This window comes from Scyliorhinus canicula, chromosome 18 (assembly GCF_902713615.1).
Source record: "Scyliorhinus canicula chromosome 18, sScyCan1.1, whole genome shotgun sequence".
In the NCBI taxonomy this organism is placed as follows: Eukaryota; Metazoa; Chordata; class Chondrichthyes; order Carcharhiniformes; family Scyliorhinidae; genus Scyliorhinus; species Scyliorhinus canicula.
The window spans coordinates 52988344-53003162 of NC_052163.1; the positions used below are offsets into that span (position 1 = coordinate 52988344).

Below are 14819 nucleotides of genomic sequence, written 5' to 3' on the forward strand. Positions count from 1 at the left end.
CAGAACGAGACATGTCATCAGGAGTCTTCTGTTACCTCAGATGATTGGTGCAGGTTCCAGAACGCCTTGTAATGGGAACAAGTGATTGTAAGGCGATAGCTAACGTCAAGCAGGTCAAGAATCAGATCTGGTTCCACTTGATCCACTCATTTGTAGCACAACGCAAAAATATAGAGTCTCCATAAATCAACAAGCCGAAAGTCTGATTTTTAAAAATTCATTTACGGGATGTGAGCGTCGCTGAGTAGGCCAGCATTTATTGCCCATCCCTAGTTGCCCCTCAGAAGATGGTAGTGAGTTGCCTTCTTGAACCGCTGCAGTCCTTGAGGTGTAGGTAGTGCTGCTGGGGTGGGAGTTCTAGAATGCTGCCCCAGCGACAGTGAAGGAACTGCGATATATTTCCAAGTCAGAGTGGTGAGTGACTTGAGGGCGGGGGTGGGGGGGTGGGTGCTCCAGGAGGTGGGATCCCCAGGTATCTGCCATTCTTGTCCTTCTAGATGGTAGTGGTCGTGGGTTTGCAAGGTGCTGCTTGAGGAACCTTGGTGAGTTACTGCAGTGCACCTTATAGACGGTACACATGGCTGCCACTGTTCGTCAGTGGTGGAGGGTTTGAATTTTTGTGAAGGGGGAACAATCAAGAGGCTGCTTTGTCCTGGATGATGTCAAGCTTCTTGAGTGTTGTTGGAGCTGCACTCATCATGGAATCTGCCGTCCTTACTTGGTCCACCAGTGGAGTTGACACTTATCTGCCCTCTGAAATGGCCTAGCAATCCAAGGGTACTTAGGGATGGGCAAAAATGCTGGCCTTGTCAGTAACATTCACAGCCTGTCATAGAATAAAGAAAAAATAGTTGATATGTCAAAGATCCCTCAGCACTATTTTGAAGATAGCTCTACCCTGGACTGTGTTTAATCCTCAACCAATATCATCAAAACAGATGATCAGATTATCAGCACATTATTGCCCTTCAGATTTTGTGCACAAATTGGCTCTCCTATTTTCTATATTGCATGAGCGGCTAAACTACATTGGTTACTAAGTGCTTTGGAATGTTCTGAAATTGTGAAAAGGTGTACAAATATGATCCAGTGCATCCATTTGCTGGCATATTCTGTTTAGTTTTTCCACATAATCTGCATCTGTCGGACATGAATTTTTTTGCCAATGTTCTCACCTCTTTTAAAATGTCGACTTATTGATTCTGTGCACTTCCACAGTCTATGGTCGCCTGATATGGCAGATATCTTTAGGATTCATGGTTCAACCGTTACAGGCTGATAAATTAATGTGGCTGGCACAGCCTAGTCCAATGTCCAACGAACAAGCACACTCACTGAGGTTTCGCTGGACTCTGACAAGAGCAGGAACCCTGGGAAATTTGCATCCCCTCCCCATTCGCCTCCAGCAAATAGTGGACAAATGGACAAAATAGTGGCAGTGACCCTGTGGAGCAAAACAGCTGAAATCAAAAGAACACCTTTGGGAAAGAAAAGGAAAGGTGGGGAGGGGCAACAGACATACAACTAAAACAATGAAGCTTCGAGTTGGCAAATGTCATGCTTTAAAACATAGGTTCTGTAATAAAATCTGTGGCTGTTTTTACACCTATTTTGACAGTGAGCATTGCAATGTGTGCTGCAGAATTGTGATCGAATTGACCAACTGACTGTACCAAGTGGGAGGGAATGTCAAAGCTGCAGGTTTAAATCAGACTTTGTCAGCAACATATAAATGTTTCATTTGGAAGTAAAACAATTTGGCATCTGTTAAACGTGTAGAATCTGCAAGGTGCTGGGAGTGCTGACAAACAGTAAGAATGGAAGAGCTGGTGATAATTTCTCACGCAGGGAGAGTTCATTTGTATTTGGGCAGAAATTATGCATTGATTTATAAAGATTATCCCTGAGGGCCATGTTCCATTTCTAAATGAAGTGCAGGGGCCACATTTCCCTCCTCCTAGTGGCTCAGGTACTCTGTCACATCACTGACTGTATATCCATCCTCTCGCGGAAATGGGTTTCCTGCATGCTTTCTGCTGGAAACCCAGAATTATCCCTTGTGTTACATCACCTGCTCTTGCACAATCCATCTCAGCAAGTTTACACCATGGTGTAAGATGGTGTAATGTATTTTAGTGATGAGCTCCACAGAGGAACATAGGACATAAATTTCTGGCCATTCACAAGAGTGGGATCTTCCGGTCCGGCATACGGCGCACCCCCACTGCAGGTTTCCCGGCAGCAAGGGGTGTATTCAGCAGGAAAGCTCATTGACAAAGGCGAGACCAGGAGATCCTGCCACTGGGCAATGGTGGGCCGCCTTCTCTGCCTCAAAACACACGGCAGCTTGCGCGGAAAATCCCGCCCATAGTCTTTTATAGCCGTAAAATGAACGGAGTGTATTCTTTGTGCCTAAATGCCAGATTAATTCAGCCACATGCCTCGCTTCAAACTTGCACAGTGAACTCCCCCATTGCTGGATTTTAGCACACCAACACTTAATCAATGCACTGTGTGCTCTCCAGAAGTGGCATTTCCAGTATACAGTGACTGAATAATGACAGGATATGATGCAGAGTGCATTGTTTATCATTGGGCAAGCCACACCACAATTGATATTTCCCATATATTTAGCTGATACCTTGAAGGTCTATTTTAACTGTACCCTCCCAGTGGAAACAAGGCAGTTAATAATGGACAGGTTACTTACCCGCTCACATCCCAACTGGCTCCAATTGATCATGATGTTAACCTGCAGGGTTTTTCAGGCAGATACAATTTTAACTGTGGCCTGAGGGGGGAAACCACTGTGGCCTTCACTCCCGGCAGAGGCGGGTCTGCAGCTGATCAGAGGACAACACAGGCCTTCTTGGTAAGTGTAAAACTTTCCTTTGATGAGTTAGAAGAAGCCTTAAAAGTCATGGCCTCTGCTGCCCCAGGATCCCCCCCTCTCCCTTTCACATGAGGTCCTCCTGAACCCTTCTCCCCACCACTAATCTAGAGGCAGCTGATGCCCTCCAATTTCCAGCAGTCACACTCACCATGGTAATTTGCTGCCGGTGCAGATAGGGAAAGCATCTCAAAGGAAGGATATCCCATCAGAAACTCACTCCGAGTTGCAGTCTGCCCCTCTGTAATACAGGCAGCCATTTGAAGCTACACATGAAGATATGACAAAAGACTAGTCAGGGATTCCTTTCTCATCTGTGCTTCAGGAACAGCAAGAAAGAGATGCCTTATAGAAAATGGAGGAATATAGCAAACAGTTACAGGATCTGTCAAAAAATGGGATATAAATATATTTTGACTATTCTTTGTCTATTAGTTATATTATATTAAGTTGCATTTGGGGTCAGTAAGCTCAGATGCCTGAACGGCTGATTCATGATGAAATGAAATGAAAATGAAATTAAATTAAATGAAAATCGCTTATTGTCACAAGTAGGCTTCAAATGAAGTTACTGTGAAAAGCCCCTAGTCGTCACATTCCGGCGCCTGTTCAGGGAGGCTGGTACGGGAATTGAACTGCGCTGCTGGCCTACCTTGGTCTGCTTTCAAAGCCAGCGATTTAGCCCTGTGCTAAACTGCCCCTGGTGCAGAATGATGACAAAGGCGGGGGCTCAATTCCCGTACCGATGAGGTGATTCATGAAGGTCCCACCTTCTCAACCTTGCCTGAGGTGGTGGTGACCCTCAGGTTAACCACCACCAACCGGAGAGAGAGCTCTCAAAGGAGAGAGCAGCCGATGGTCCTCTGGGACTGTGGTGACATTTACATTAACTTGCATTTGTTTCAAACAAATGGAAGCATTTTGAGGAGAATTACTTTTAATAGAGCAGTCTGAAATGCTGCCCACTTTTTCAACCTACGTTCCTAACGTTTCTCGGTTTAATAAATAGGTAGTGCTAATCTTTGTAACTGAGAAACTGGTTACAGGGCATCCTAATTGTAAACATGGCAAAGAGTCAACTCTGACGAAGAGTCAAGCAGACTCGAAATGTTGGGCGGGTTTCTCCGTGCGTCCACGGCAGCGGGATTCTCTGGTCCCGCTGTAATGAGTGGGGGATTTGGTTAGGTGCCAAATTCACTGTCCTCACCAGCCGCAGTACCGGGGCAGACTCTCAGTGGAGAATCCCAGCCGTTAGTTCTGTTCTGTCTCCACAGACGCTGTCAAACCTGCTGAGATTTTCTGTTTCGGGCTGCAGCATCCGCAGTAATTTGCTTTTATCCAAATTCTCAAATAGTTTTCCCTCTTTTTAGCCAGGAAAGCAATCTGTTGAAAATATTGTATCATTGTCAGACGGCTGTCGTTATTTGTGCTGTTAAAGGGCAGCACGGTGGCCTAGTGGTTAGCACAACCGCTTCACGGCGCTGAGGTCCCAGGTTCGATCCCGGCTCTGGGTCACTGTCTGTGTGGAGTTTGCACATTCACCCCGTGTCTGCGTGGGTTTCGCCCCCACAACCCAAAAATGTGCAGAGTAGGTGGATTGGCCACGCTAAATTGCCCCTTAATTGGAAAAAATAATTGGGTAATCTAAATTAAAAAAAAAAAAAAAAATTTGTGCTGTTAAGTGTGTCAGTTGGTGACAGTGGCGGTGCAGGAAATCCAGTACTGGTGCTGACTGTTAAATGCGATAATACTCCAACATGTGTTGCAACATCTGACTTGCATTTTATTCTAGAAATAAAAATGGCAGTCTAAATATTTTATAATTTTGAGGAGGAAGTCGCATGTTGGGTGGCTCCTGCTCGAGGCTTGATTTTTTTTAGAATTTAATGCCCAGCTCCAGGGGCAATTTTTCATAAAATAAGTGCAGGAAGACATAATAAGAATCTTTATTAGTGTCACAAGTAGGCTTACACTGCAATGAAGTTACTGTGAAAATCCCCTGGTCGCCACACTTGGCGCCTGTTCGGGTACACAGAGGGAGAATTCAGAATGCCCAATTCACCTAATAAGCACATCTTTCAGACTTGTGGGATGAAACCAGAACACCTGGTGGAAATCCGTGCAGACACGGGGAGAACGTGCAGAATCCACACAGGCAGTGACCCAAGCCGGGAATCGAACCTGTTACCCTGGCACTGTGGAGGAACAGTGCTAACCACAGGAAGGAGGAGGATGTACAAGAACCAAAAGCAAGCCGCCATAAGGAAGGGTGAGAGTGAAGGTTCGCCATGGGGTGGAAAGGTCTGCTCGGCAACTGGAAAGATGGTGGGGGCTGGGTCGCTGGGTGGGGCCGCAATGTTCACGGCAGAAAAGATGACCGAGGTGACGGTTTTGGAATCTGAGAAACAGTTTGCAAAGCACATGGAGGCGATGAGGAAGGAGATGATGGCGCCATTGAAGATGCTGGTGGAGGAGGCGATTGCCCCGGTGAAGGCTGCGGTGTTGAAGGGTAAGTAACTGAAGGAAGTGGAGGAGACCTTGTAGCAACACAGCGATCAGCTCGCCTCAATGGGTGAGAAGCTGCAGAGGATGGTGGAGGCCAACAAGTGTCTGCGAGGCAAGATGGAGGACCTGGAAAACAGATCTAGGTGGCAAATTCTGAGGATCGTGGGCTTGCCCAAAAGGGTGGAGAGCCTGAGACCGACGGAGTACTTTGCAAGATGCTGATGGAGCTGTTTGGCGATGGGGAAGATTCCTTCCCGGTACAAACTGGATCGGGCTAATAGGTCGTGGAGGCCTAAACCAAAGGTGAATGAGCCACCAAGGGCGGTGATTATTTGTTTCTATAGGTACCACGTGGAGGAGAAGGTCCTGAGTTGGGCAAAACAGAAGCGGGAGGTGCAGTGGGCTGGAGCTGGTATACGTATATACCAGAACTTAATCATGGAGTTGGCAAGGAGGCGGGTGGCCTTCGGCCGAGTGAAGACAGCACTGTGTAACAGTGGGGTGCGGTTCGGCGTAGTGTACCCTGCTAAGTTAAGGGTGACCTACAACTCCAAAGACGGCGGAAGTGGTGGAGGCGTTTGTGAAGCAGAAGGACTGGGAAAGAAATGAGAAATGGGACTGAGGATTGAACTTGGACTGTGGGTAGGGGGGGTTGAAGATTGTATATAGTTGTATATTTTATTTCATGTTGCTATATGTGTTAAATGAGGTGAAGTTGCCTATTTGTACAAGGTGGGAGGTGGGAGTTGGGATCTGGGATTTTTTGCAATGATGGTTTGTTGAGGGTTTGTGTGGTTGCATTGGGTTTGTGTTTGAAGAGGATTTCTTTGTTTTCCTGTGTCCAGTTGGGGAAGGATACTGGAGGGGAGTGGAGCCTGAACAGGGTTCTTCACACTAGCTAGCTCAAGCTGGCTAGTGAACGGGAGTGTGGTAGGGGGAGGTGCTATGCTCATTGGAGCCTGGAAGAACCGGTTTTGATGAGCCTCGGAGGTGTGAAAAGTGGGGTATGGGACCAATACTGGGTGAGGTTTCTTCGCGAGGTAGTGAATGGGAGGATTCTGGGAGAGAGAGAGTGGTTTGATGGTAACAATGGGATGGGGCGGGTCAAGCTCAGTGGGCAGGGCCCGGAGTTATGATGATGGCGGATAGGAGGGGTGGGGAGGGTGAGAGACCTCGGGTCGCGATAGTTACGTGGAATATGAGCAGTTTGTTGGAGGGAGTTTTTCAGGGTCATCTCGGGGGTAGTGCACATAAAGTGGAACCAGGGCCCCTTGAAGCCATTTTTGGGGTGGCGGGCCGGCTCAGGCTGCAGGAGGGTGCGGGGGCAGATGTTTTAGCCTTCGCCACGCTGATTGCCCAGAGGCAGGTCCTGTCGGGGTGAAGGTTAGCTTCTCCACCCTGTGCCTCGGCTTGGAGGGGGGGACCAACTTGAACTTCTTTTTTACTCTTGAGAAGGCGAGGTTCGAGCTGAGGGGATGAGGGAAGTGTTCTACAATTCATGGGGACTGTTTATGATGCACTTCCGAGAATGGGTTGCCATTGAACATTGGGAGGGGGGAAGACGGGGGTTGGGTATTGTTGTATTTGATGACACTGTTTACTGATTGACTGTTAATTGTTGTTTTTACCTGGAATGTACAGGTGGATGTTTTGGTCTGTAAATTGAGCAGGGTCCTGTTTGTGTTTGGGGAATTGTTCTTCTATTCGTTTTTGTTTGGTTTTTTTTATCTTTGTTGTTTATTTGATGAAAATGTTGAAATTGAGGAGAATAAAAAGATTTTTTTTCAAAATGAAAATGGCCTTTTCTGTTCAAATAATTAGTGTTAGGATTTTTAAAAATTTTACACAACAGTGATTGCCCTATCTGTCAGGTGTTAGTGCCCTCTTGGCAGTGTGAAGGTTCACATGTTCCAGTCCATCAAAGTGCCTCATGCTTTTACATCCCTTTTCTAATTCTGCACTTCACATAGCTTTCTGGATAAGATCAGGTCGAAGGGTTAAGTTGCAGCTGAATGTGAATACTCATGATTACTGTGAAGGGCAACATCCTGTCTTCGAGCAGGTAAGAGTGGAGGACGGTGCATGGGGGAGTAAAGTATTGCCTGGCCATTGACTTTGGCTTCCTCCTTGCCTGTTTATGATCCAGCACAGATTAGGCCTGCATGTTTTGGAGAATCTCTGACGTGGGCTTCGATGGAGCAACTTGTCCATTTACCAGCCCACCTGAAAGCTGTGTCTAAATGGGATACCCTCCCTCCCAATTTTGTTGCGATGGTTGCTCATGTTCCAGGCAAGAAGTGGAATGGCCAGCAATTGAAAATTCTCCTCTCTGTGTCAATGTTTATTTAAGATTGCCAACAAGCAGCAATTTTCCAAATGAATCTGAAGCTATTTTTTTTTGTTCAGTGATAAGCTGATCCCCAGCCACAATTTCCAAGTTAAGTCCAAACTGTTACATTTTCATTTTTCTTTGTCTTTGAGCAATGCCAGTGCTTGTGCCATGGATAGTTTGAGGTCACTGTGCACACTTCAGCTCTCCTTCACTGTGCTCTGCTGTTAATCCAGCCTATTATTTAATGTTCTCCTTGCGTTTGCACCAAAACATCACTGCTTCATTTCTCAGCTGTTGGAGTTGAAGCACAAAAACAAAATGAGGAGAGAACAGCTGGGGTGAAGCTTGTTATGAGTTTTCGGCATTGCTGAAAAGCACATTTGATAAGCACAGCAGATTAAGCGTGTGCATTTGAAATGGCGTTTAAGAGTGGTAAAAATATCATCATTCCGGAGATACGCTGCGAGATACAGAGAAAACGTTGTGTTGTTTTCTTTCAATCAATGCAACAAGTTGTGCATTTGTGTGCAATTTATAACAATGAAAAATGTCCAGAGGCATAATCAGAAATAAATTCAGTTGCCAACAAGGGAGATGATGGGGTCACCAGAAATTTGGTTGAAGTGGTTGGTTGGTCTCTGTGGAGGAGAAGTTTAAACAGGGAACCATGAGACCAAGGTGCCTGAAGGGAATTAGGAACCAGTGTAGTTCAGGAAGGATAGGATTCAGGTGAATAGGACTTGATCTGCGATAAGATCTATGCAGCAAAGTTTTCAAATAGCTGAGGCGCATGGAACATGAAGGATAGGAGGCCAGCCCAGGAGAGCATCAAATTGCCATGCTGGAGAACTACAACGCCATGCGTGTAGAGAGCAGAGCAGAGAGCCCATAAGACCATAAGACATAGGAGCAGAAGTAGGTCAGTCGGCTCATTCAGTCTGCTCCGCCATTCAATGAGATCATGGCTGATTTGATCCGCTTTATGCCTTATCCACATAACCCTTGATTCCCTCACTGATTAAAAATCTGTATAACTCAGCCTTGATTATACTTAGCAACCGGACTTCCGGTGGTGGCGATGCGGAGCTAAGCCGCACGTTTGGCAGCTCCCGTTTTTTTTTGGACTTTCGGGCTCTTTTAAGAGCCCACAACGGCGCTTTTTTTACTTTTCCCCGGGGGGAAACACAGCCAGTGTGCCCAGCGACTGGTGGATGGACTGGACTCGCAGTGGAGCGGTCCAAAAGTCGGCTTTACAGCAGAGGAAGGCGAGAGGCAGAAAAAGCAAGATGGCGGCGGGCGGGGAAGCAGCAGCAGCGTGGCAGCAGTGGGCGCAGGAGCAGCAGGAGCTGCTTCAGCACTCCTTCAAGGAGCTCAAAGCTGAGATCTTGGAGCCGTTTAAGGCCTCGCTGGACAAGCTGGTGGCGACTCAGACGGCCCAGGCCGTGGAGATCCGGGAGCTGCAGCAAAAGGCTTCGGACAACGAAGATGAGCTTTTGGGCCTGGCAGTGAAAGTGGAGTCGCATGAGGCGCTGCACAAGAAATGGCAGGCGAGGATGGAGGAGATGGAGAACTGCTCCCGCCGGAAGAATCTGCAGATTTTGGGCCTCTCGGGGGGGGCTGGAAGGCTCGGATTTGGGGGCCTATGTGGTCCTAATGTTGAACTCGCTGCTGGATGCGGGGTCGTTTCGTGGTCCCCTGGAGCTGGAGGGCGCCCATCGAGTGCTGCAGCGGAAGCCGAGGCCGAACGAGCCGCCCAAAGCGGTACTGGTCCGTTTTCACACCGCTTGGTCGACCGGGAGTGCGTGTTGAGATGGGCGAAGAAGGAGAGGAGTAGCAGGTGGGAGAACACGGACGTTAGGATTTATCAGAACTGGAGCGCGGAGGTGGCGAAGAGAAGGGCTGGCTTCAATCGAGCGAAGGGAGTGCTTCATAGGAAGGGGGTGAAGTTCTACAGCCGGCTCGCCTCTGGGTCACTTACAAGGACCGCCAGCTCTATTTTGACTCTCCGGAGGAGGCCTGGGCTTTTGTCCAGACAGAGAACTGAGGACTGGGAGGTTGGGGAAAAATGTACTTTGTTTGGAGGCTTTGCCCTCCTGGGTATCCTGTTGTTTATATTGGCTGTGTTTACTGATTGATGCTGCCTGTTCGTTTTCGCTATTTTGGTTTTTTCGGGGTTGTTTTCTGGGCTGTTGTTTATTTACTGTGGTGTTTTTTTTATTTTGGCCACTGGTGGGTTGGGAGTAGTTTGGGGTCCCGATGGGTTATGTGTCCGTTTTTTTCCCGCGTGTTGGGTTGAGGGGCGGAGCTCGGGTTGGAAGCGCGGGCTTTCTTCCCATGCCGGAGGCATTGGGGGCGGGGACAGCGCTGGTAGGGAGGGATTTGTGGCTGTGTTGCGTCGGGGGGGGGGGGGGGGGGTCGTGGTTATGGCGGGAGTAGCCTGGGTCAGCAGAAGTCAGCTGACTCACGGAAGCACAATGTTAGGGGTAACGCAGCTAGGGGGGGGCCCTAGCTTGGGGGGGGGGGGGGGTTTGGGGGGGAGGAAGAAGGGGGGGGGGGGTACCGGGTTGTTGCTGCCGGGACTGTGAGGGAATGGATGGTGAAGGGAGGGGTTGGGAGGGGAGTCTTCCACCGTGGGGAGTGGGCTTGGGGGGTTCCTTGGGCGCGTGACGGGTTGAGGAAGAGCTATCGCTGATCGGCGTAAGGGGAGGGGGATGGCCCCCCGGGTTCGGCTGGTCACATGGAACGTGAGGGGGCTGAATGGTCCGGTGAAGCGATCCCAGGTCTTGGCTCACTTGAGGGGGTTGGGAGCGGATGTGGCTATGCTCCAGGAGACGCACCTCAGGGTTACGGATCAGGTGAGGCTAAGAAAACGTTGGGTGGGACAGGTGTTTCACTCGGGGCTTGATGCGAAGAACCGTGGGGTGGCAATTTTGGTGGGTAAGAGTCTGTCGTTCGTTGCATCCAAAGTGGTGGCGGATAGTGCAGGTAGATATGTGATGGTGAGTGGGAGACATCGGGGGAGCGGGTGGTCTTGATTAATGTTTATGCTCCCAACCGGAACGATGCGGGCTTCATGCGGCGAATACTGGGCCTGATCCCGGACCTGGAGACAGGGGGCTTGATCCTGGGTGGGGACTTTAACACGGTGCTGGATCCGGCTCTGGGTCGCTCGAAGTCTAGGACGGGCAGGAGGCCGGCAGCGGCCTCGGTGCTGAGGGGGTTCATGGATCAGATGCGGGGGGTGGACCCTTGGAGGTTTTTGGAGCCGGTGGGTAGGGAGTTCACCTTTTTCTCCCATGTTCATAAGGCGTACTCCCAGATTTATTTTTTTGTGCTTAGCAGGGCACTAATCCCGAGAGTAATGGGGGCGGAGTATTCGGCAATAGCCATTTCTGATCATGCCCCACATTTAGTGGATCTGGAGCTGGAGGAGGGGAAGGATCCGCGCCCGCTGTGGAGGCTGGATGTGGGGCTTTTGGTAGAGGAGGAAGTGTGCGGGCAGATCCGTCGGGGCATAGAGGGGTACCTAGAAACCAATGATAACGGGGAGGTGCAAGTTGGGGAGGTTTGGGAAGCGCTAAAGGCAGTAGTCAGAGGGGAGCTGTTATCTATTCGGGCGCACAGGGAGAGGGGAGAGAGGGTCGAGAGGGAGAGGCTGGTGGAGGAAATGGTAAGGGTGGATAGGAGATATGCAGACACCCTGGAGGAGGGGCTTTTGAGGAAGCGGCACAATCTCCAAGCGGAATTTGACATTTTAACCACCCGGAAGGCGGAGGCGCAGTGGAGGAGGGCGCAGGGGGCGGTGTATGAGTACGGAGAGAAGGCAAGTCGGATGTTGGCTCACCAGCTCCGGAAGCGGGAGGCAGCTAGAGAAATTGGGGGAGCCACGGATGCAGGAGGGAACTTGGTGATGGGTGGAAAGGACATCAATGAGGTGTTCAGATCCTTTTACGAGGGGCTGTACCGGGCGGGACCCCCCGGGGAAGCAGGCGGGATGGACCGCTTTTTGGATAGGCTGGAGTTCCCAAGAGTAGGGGACGAGCGGGTGGAGGGTTTGGGGGCCCCAATTGAGTTGGAGGAGTTGGTGGAGGCGTTGGGAAGCATGCAGACAGGGAAAGCGCCGGGGCCTGACGGGCTCCCGGTGGAATTTTACAAGAAATTTTCAGATTTGCTGGGCCTTCTGCTTGTGAGGACCCTGGATGAGGCTAGGGAGGGGGGGGGGGCTCTGCCCCCGACGATGTCCAGGGCAATTATCTCTTTGCTCCTGAAGCGGGACAAGGACCCCCTTCAGTGTGGGTCTTACAGGCCGATCTCGCTCCTTAATGTAGATGTCAAGTTGTTGGCAAAGGTGCTGTCCAGGAGGGTGGAGGATGTGGTCCCGACGGTGATTCATGAGGATCAAACGGGGTTTGTAAAGGGGAGACAATTGAATGCCAACGTGCGGAGGCTCCTGAATGTTATGATGATGGCGCCGGCGGCTGGGGAGTCAGAAATAGTGGCGTCCATGGATGCGGAGAAAGCTTTTGATAGGGTGGAGTGGAGTTACCTGTGGGAGGTGTTGCGGAGGTTTGGGTTTGGTGAGGGGTTCATTAGCAGGGTGAGGTTGCTGTACAGCTCCCCGGTGGCGAGTGTGGTGACGAATGGGAGGAGGTCGGTGGACTTTCGGCTTTCCAGAGGGACGAGGCAGGGGTGCCCCTTGTCTCCCCTGCTCTTCGCGTTAGTGATTGAGCCCCTGGCCATGGCGCTGAGGGACTCGAAGAGTTGGAGGGGGATTGTGCGGGGGGGGGGGGGGGGGGGGGGGGGGGGAGGAGCACCGGTTGTCGCTGTATGCAGATGATCTGCTGCTGTATGTCGCGGGTCCGGCTGAGGGGATGCCAGAGGTGCTGAAGATACTTGAGGAGTTTGGGGACTTTTCAGGCTATAAGCTCAATGTGGGGAAAAGCGAGCTGTTTGTCCTGCAACCGGGGGATCAGGAGAGGGAGATAGGGGAACTCCCGTTGAGGAGGGCTGAGGGAAGATTTAGGTATCTTGGGGTCCATGTGGCTAGGACCTGGGGGGACCATGCATAGGCTTAACTTTTCGAGGCTGGTGGGGCAGATGGAGGAGGAGTTCAGGAGGTGGGACGGGCTACCGCTTTCGTTGGCGGGCAGGGTCCAGTCGATTAAGATAACGGTGCTCCCGAGGTTTTTGTTTCTTTTCCAGTGCCTCCCCATATTGATCCCGAAGGCTTTTTTCAGAAGGGTGAATAAGTCGATTCTGGGATTCGTGTGGGCGCGGAAGGCCCAGAGAGTAAGGAGGGTATTTTTGGTGCGAAGAAGGGAGGTAGGGGGCCTGGCGCTGCCCAACCTGTGTGGATATTATTGGGCGGCGAATGTGGCGATGATTCGCAGGTGGGTGACTGAAGGGGAGGGTGACACATGGAAGAGATTGGAGGTGGGGTCCTGTGCGGGTACGAGTCTGGAGGCTTTGGTGACGGCCCCACTTCCACTCCCCCCGGCAAAGTACTCCACGAGTCCGGTGGTGGTTGCGTCTCTTAAAATCTGGGGACAGTCGAGGCGGCATGGGGGGAAGTGAAGGCCTCAGTTTGGGCCCCGATACGGGGTAATCACCGTTTTGCGCCGAGGAGAACGGGTGGGGGATTTGGGAGTTGGGACAGGGCAGGCATCAGACAGTATGGGGACCTCTTCCTGGATGGGAAGTTCGCGACTCTGGAGGAGCTGGTGGGGAAGTGGAACCTCCCCCCTGGGAACGCTTTTAGGTATATGCATTTGTTAAGAGGCAGGTGGCAGAGTTTCCGCGGCTGCCGCCAAGGGGGGTGCAAGATAGGGTGCTTTCGGGGACGTGGGTCGGTGAAGGAAAAATCTCGGCTATTTACCAGCTGATGCAGGAGGAGGAGGAGGCCTCAGTAGAAGAGCTCAAAGCGAAATGGGAGGAAGAGCTAGGGGAAGAGATTGAAAATGGAACATGGTCGGACGTCCAGGAGACGTCCTCCTCCTCTTGCGCACGGCTCAGCCGGGTCTAGGGTCAAGCTGGGCTGGGGGCTCACGATCTTTGGGGTAGCTTCGGAGCCGGGAGTGCAGGATGCGAGAGAGGCCGGCATTCTGGCCTTTGCGTCTCTAGTAGCCCGGCGCAGGATTCTGTTAGAGTGGAGGGATACGCGGCCCCCGAGTTCGGAGACCTGGGTCAACGACATGGCTGGGTTCATCAAATGAATGAAAATCGCTTATTGTCACGAGTAGGCTTCAATGAAGTTACTGTGAAAAGCCCCTAGTCGCCACATTCCGGCGCCTGTCCGGGGAGGCTGGTACGGGAATCGAACCGTGCTGCTGGCCTGCTTGGTCTGCTTTAAAAGCCAGCGATTTAGCCTGTTGAGCTAAACCAGGTCCTCAAGTTGGAGAGGATGAAGTTTGCCCTGAGGGGGTCGGTACAGGGGTTCTTTCGGCAGTGGCAACCCTTTCTCGACTTCCTGGCGAAGGGGTAGAGAGTGGTCGGGGGGGTGGGGGGGGGGGGGGCTAGAGGGTTTGTTTTTTCGGTGGTGGGTTTGCTATGATGTTATTTTCTTCTTTCTTGTATTGCTGTTGGTTTTTTGTTATTATTTATTTTGGGGGGGGTGAGTTCTTTTCTTGTGTTGGTGTGGAAATATTTTGAGAATTTACATCTGGGCTTAAAAGTTGGAAGCAAGAATAATAAACTTGAAGTACACTGATGTTTTAAATTGTGGGGAGAAAATTTGTTATTGAAAAACTTGAATAAAATAAAATTATTTTTAAAAAAAAAGAATATACTTAGCAACCCAGCCTCAACAGCCCTCTGCGGTAAAGAATTCCACAGATTCACTACCCACTGCCAGAAGAAATTTCTCCTCATCGCAGTCCTAAATGGGTGACCCTTTACCATGATCTTATGCCATCCGGTCCTAGACTGTCCCACAAGAGACCGGCACGGTAGCTCAGTGGTTAGCACTGTTGCTTCACAGCGCAAGGGACCCAGGTTCGATTCCGGCTCGGGTCACTGTCTGTGCGGAGTCTACGCGTTCTCTCTGTGTCTGCGTGAGTTTCCTCTGGGTGCTCCGCTTTCCTCCCATAAATCCCG

General features: G+C 50.6%; 1 protein-coding gene across 3 annotated transcripts in view; it reads left to right on the plus strand.

The window, feature by feature from the left end:
* myocd (myocardin) overlaps positions 1-14819 on the plus strand; it is a 448440-nt gene that overhangs the window by 209403 nt on the left and 224218 nt on the right. The window contains exon 1 of one of the 3 annotated variants that reach the window (XM_038776981.1): positions 2659-2872. The exons of the other annotated variants lie outside the window; for them this stretch is intronic. The gene's annotated coding sequence lies outside the window, so the exon portion shown is untranslated. Of the gene's footprint in view, positions 1-2658; positions 2873-14819 lie in introns of those variants that run through there. 3 annotated transcript variants of the gene reach the window in all.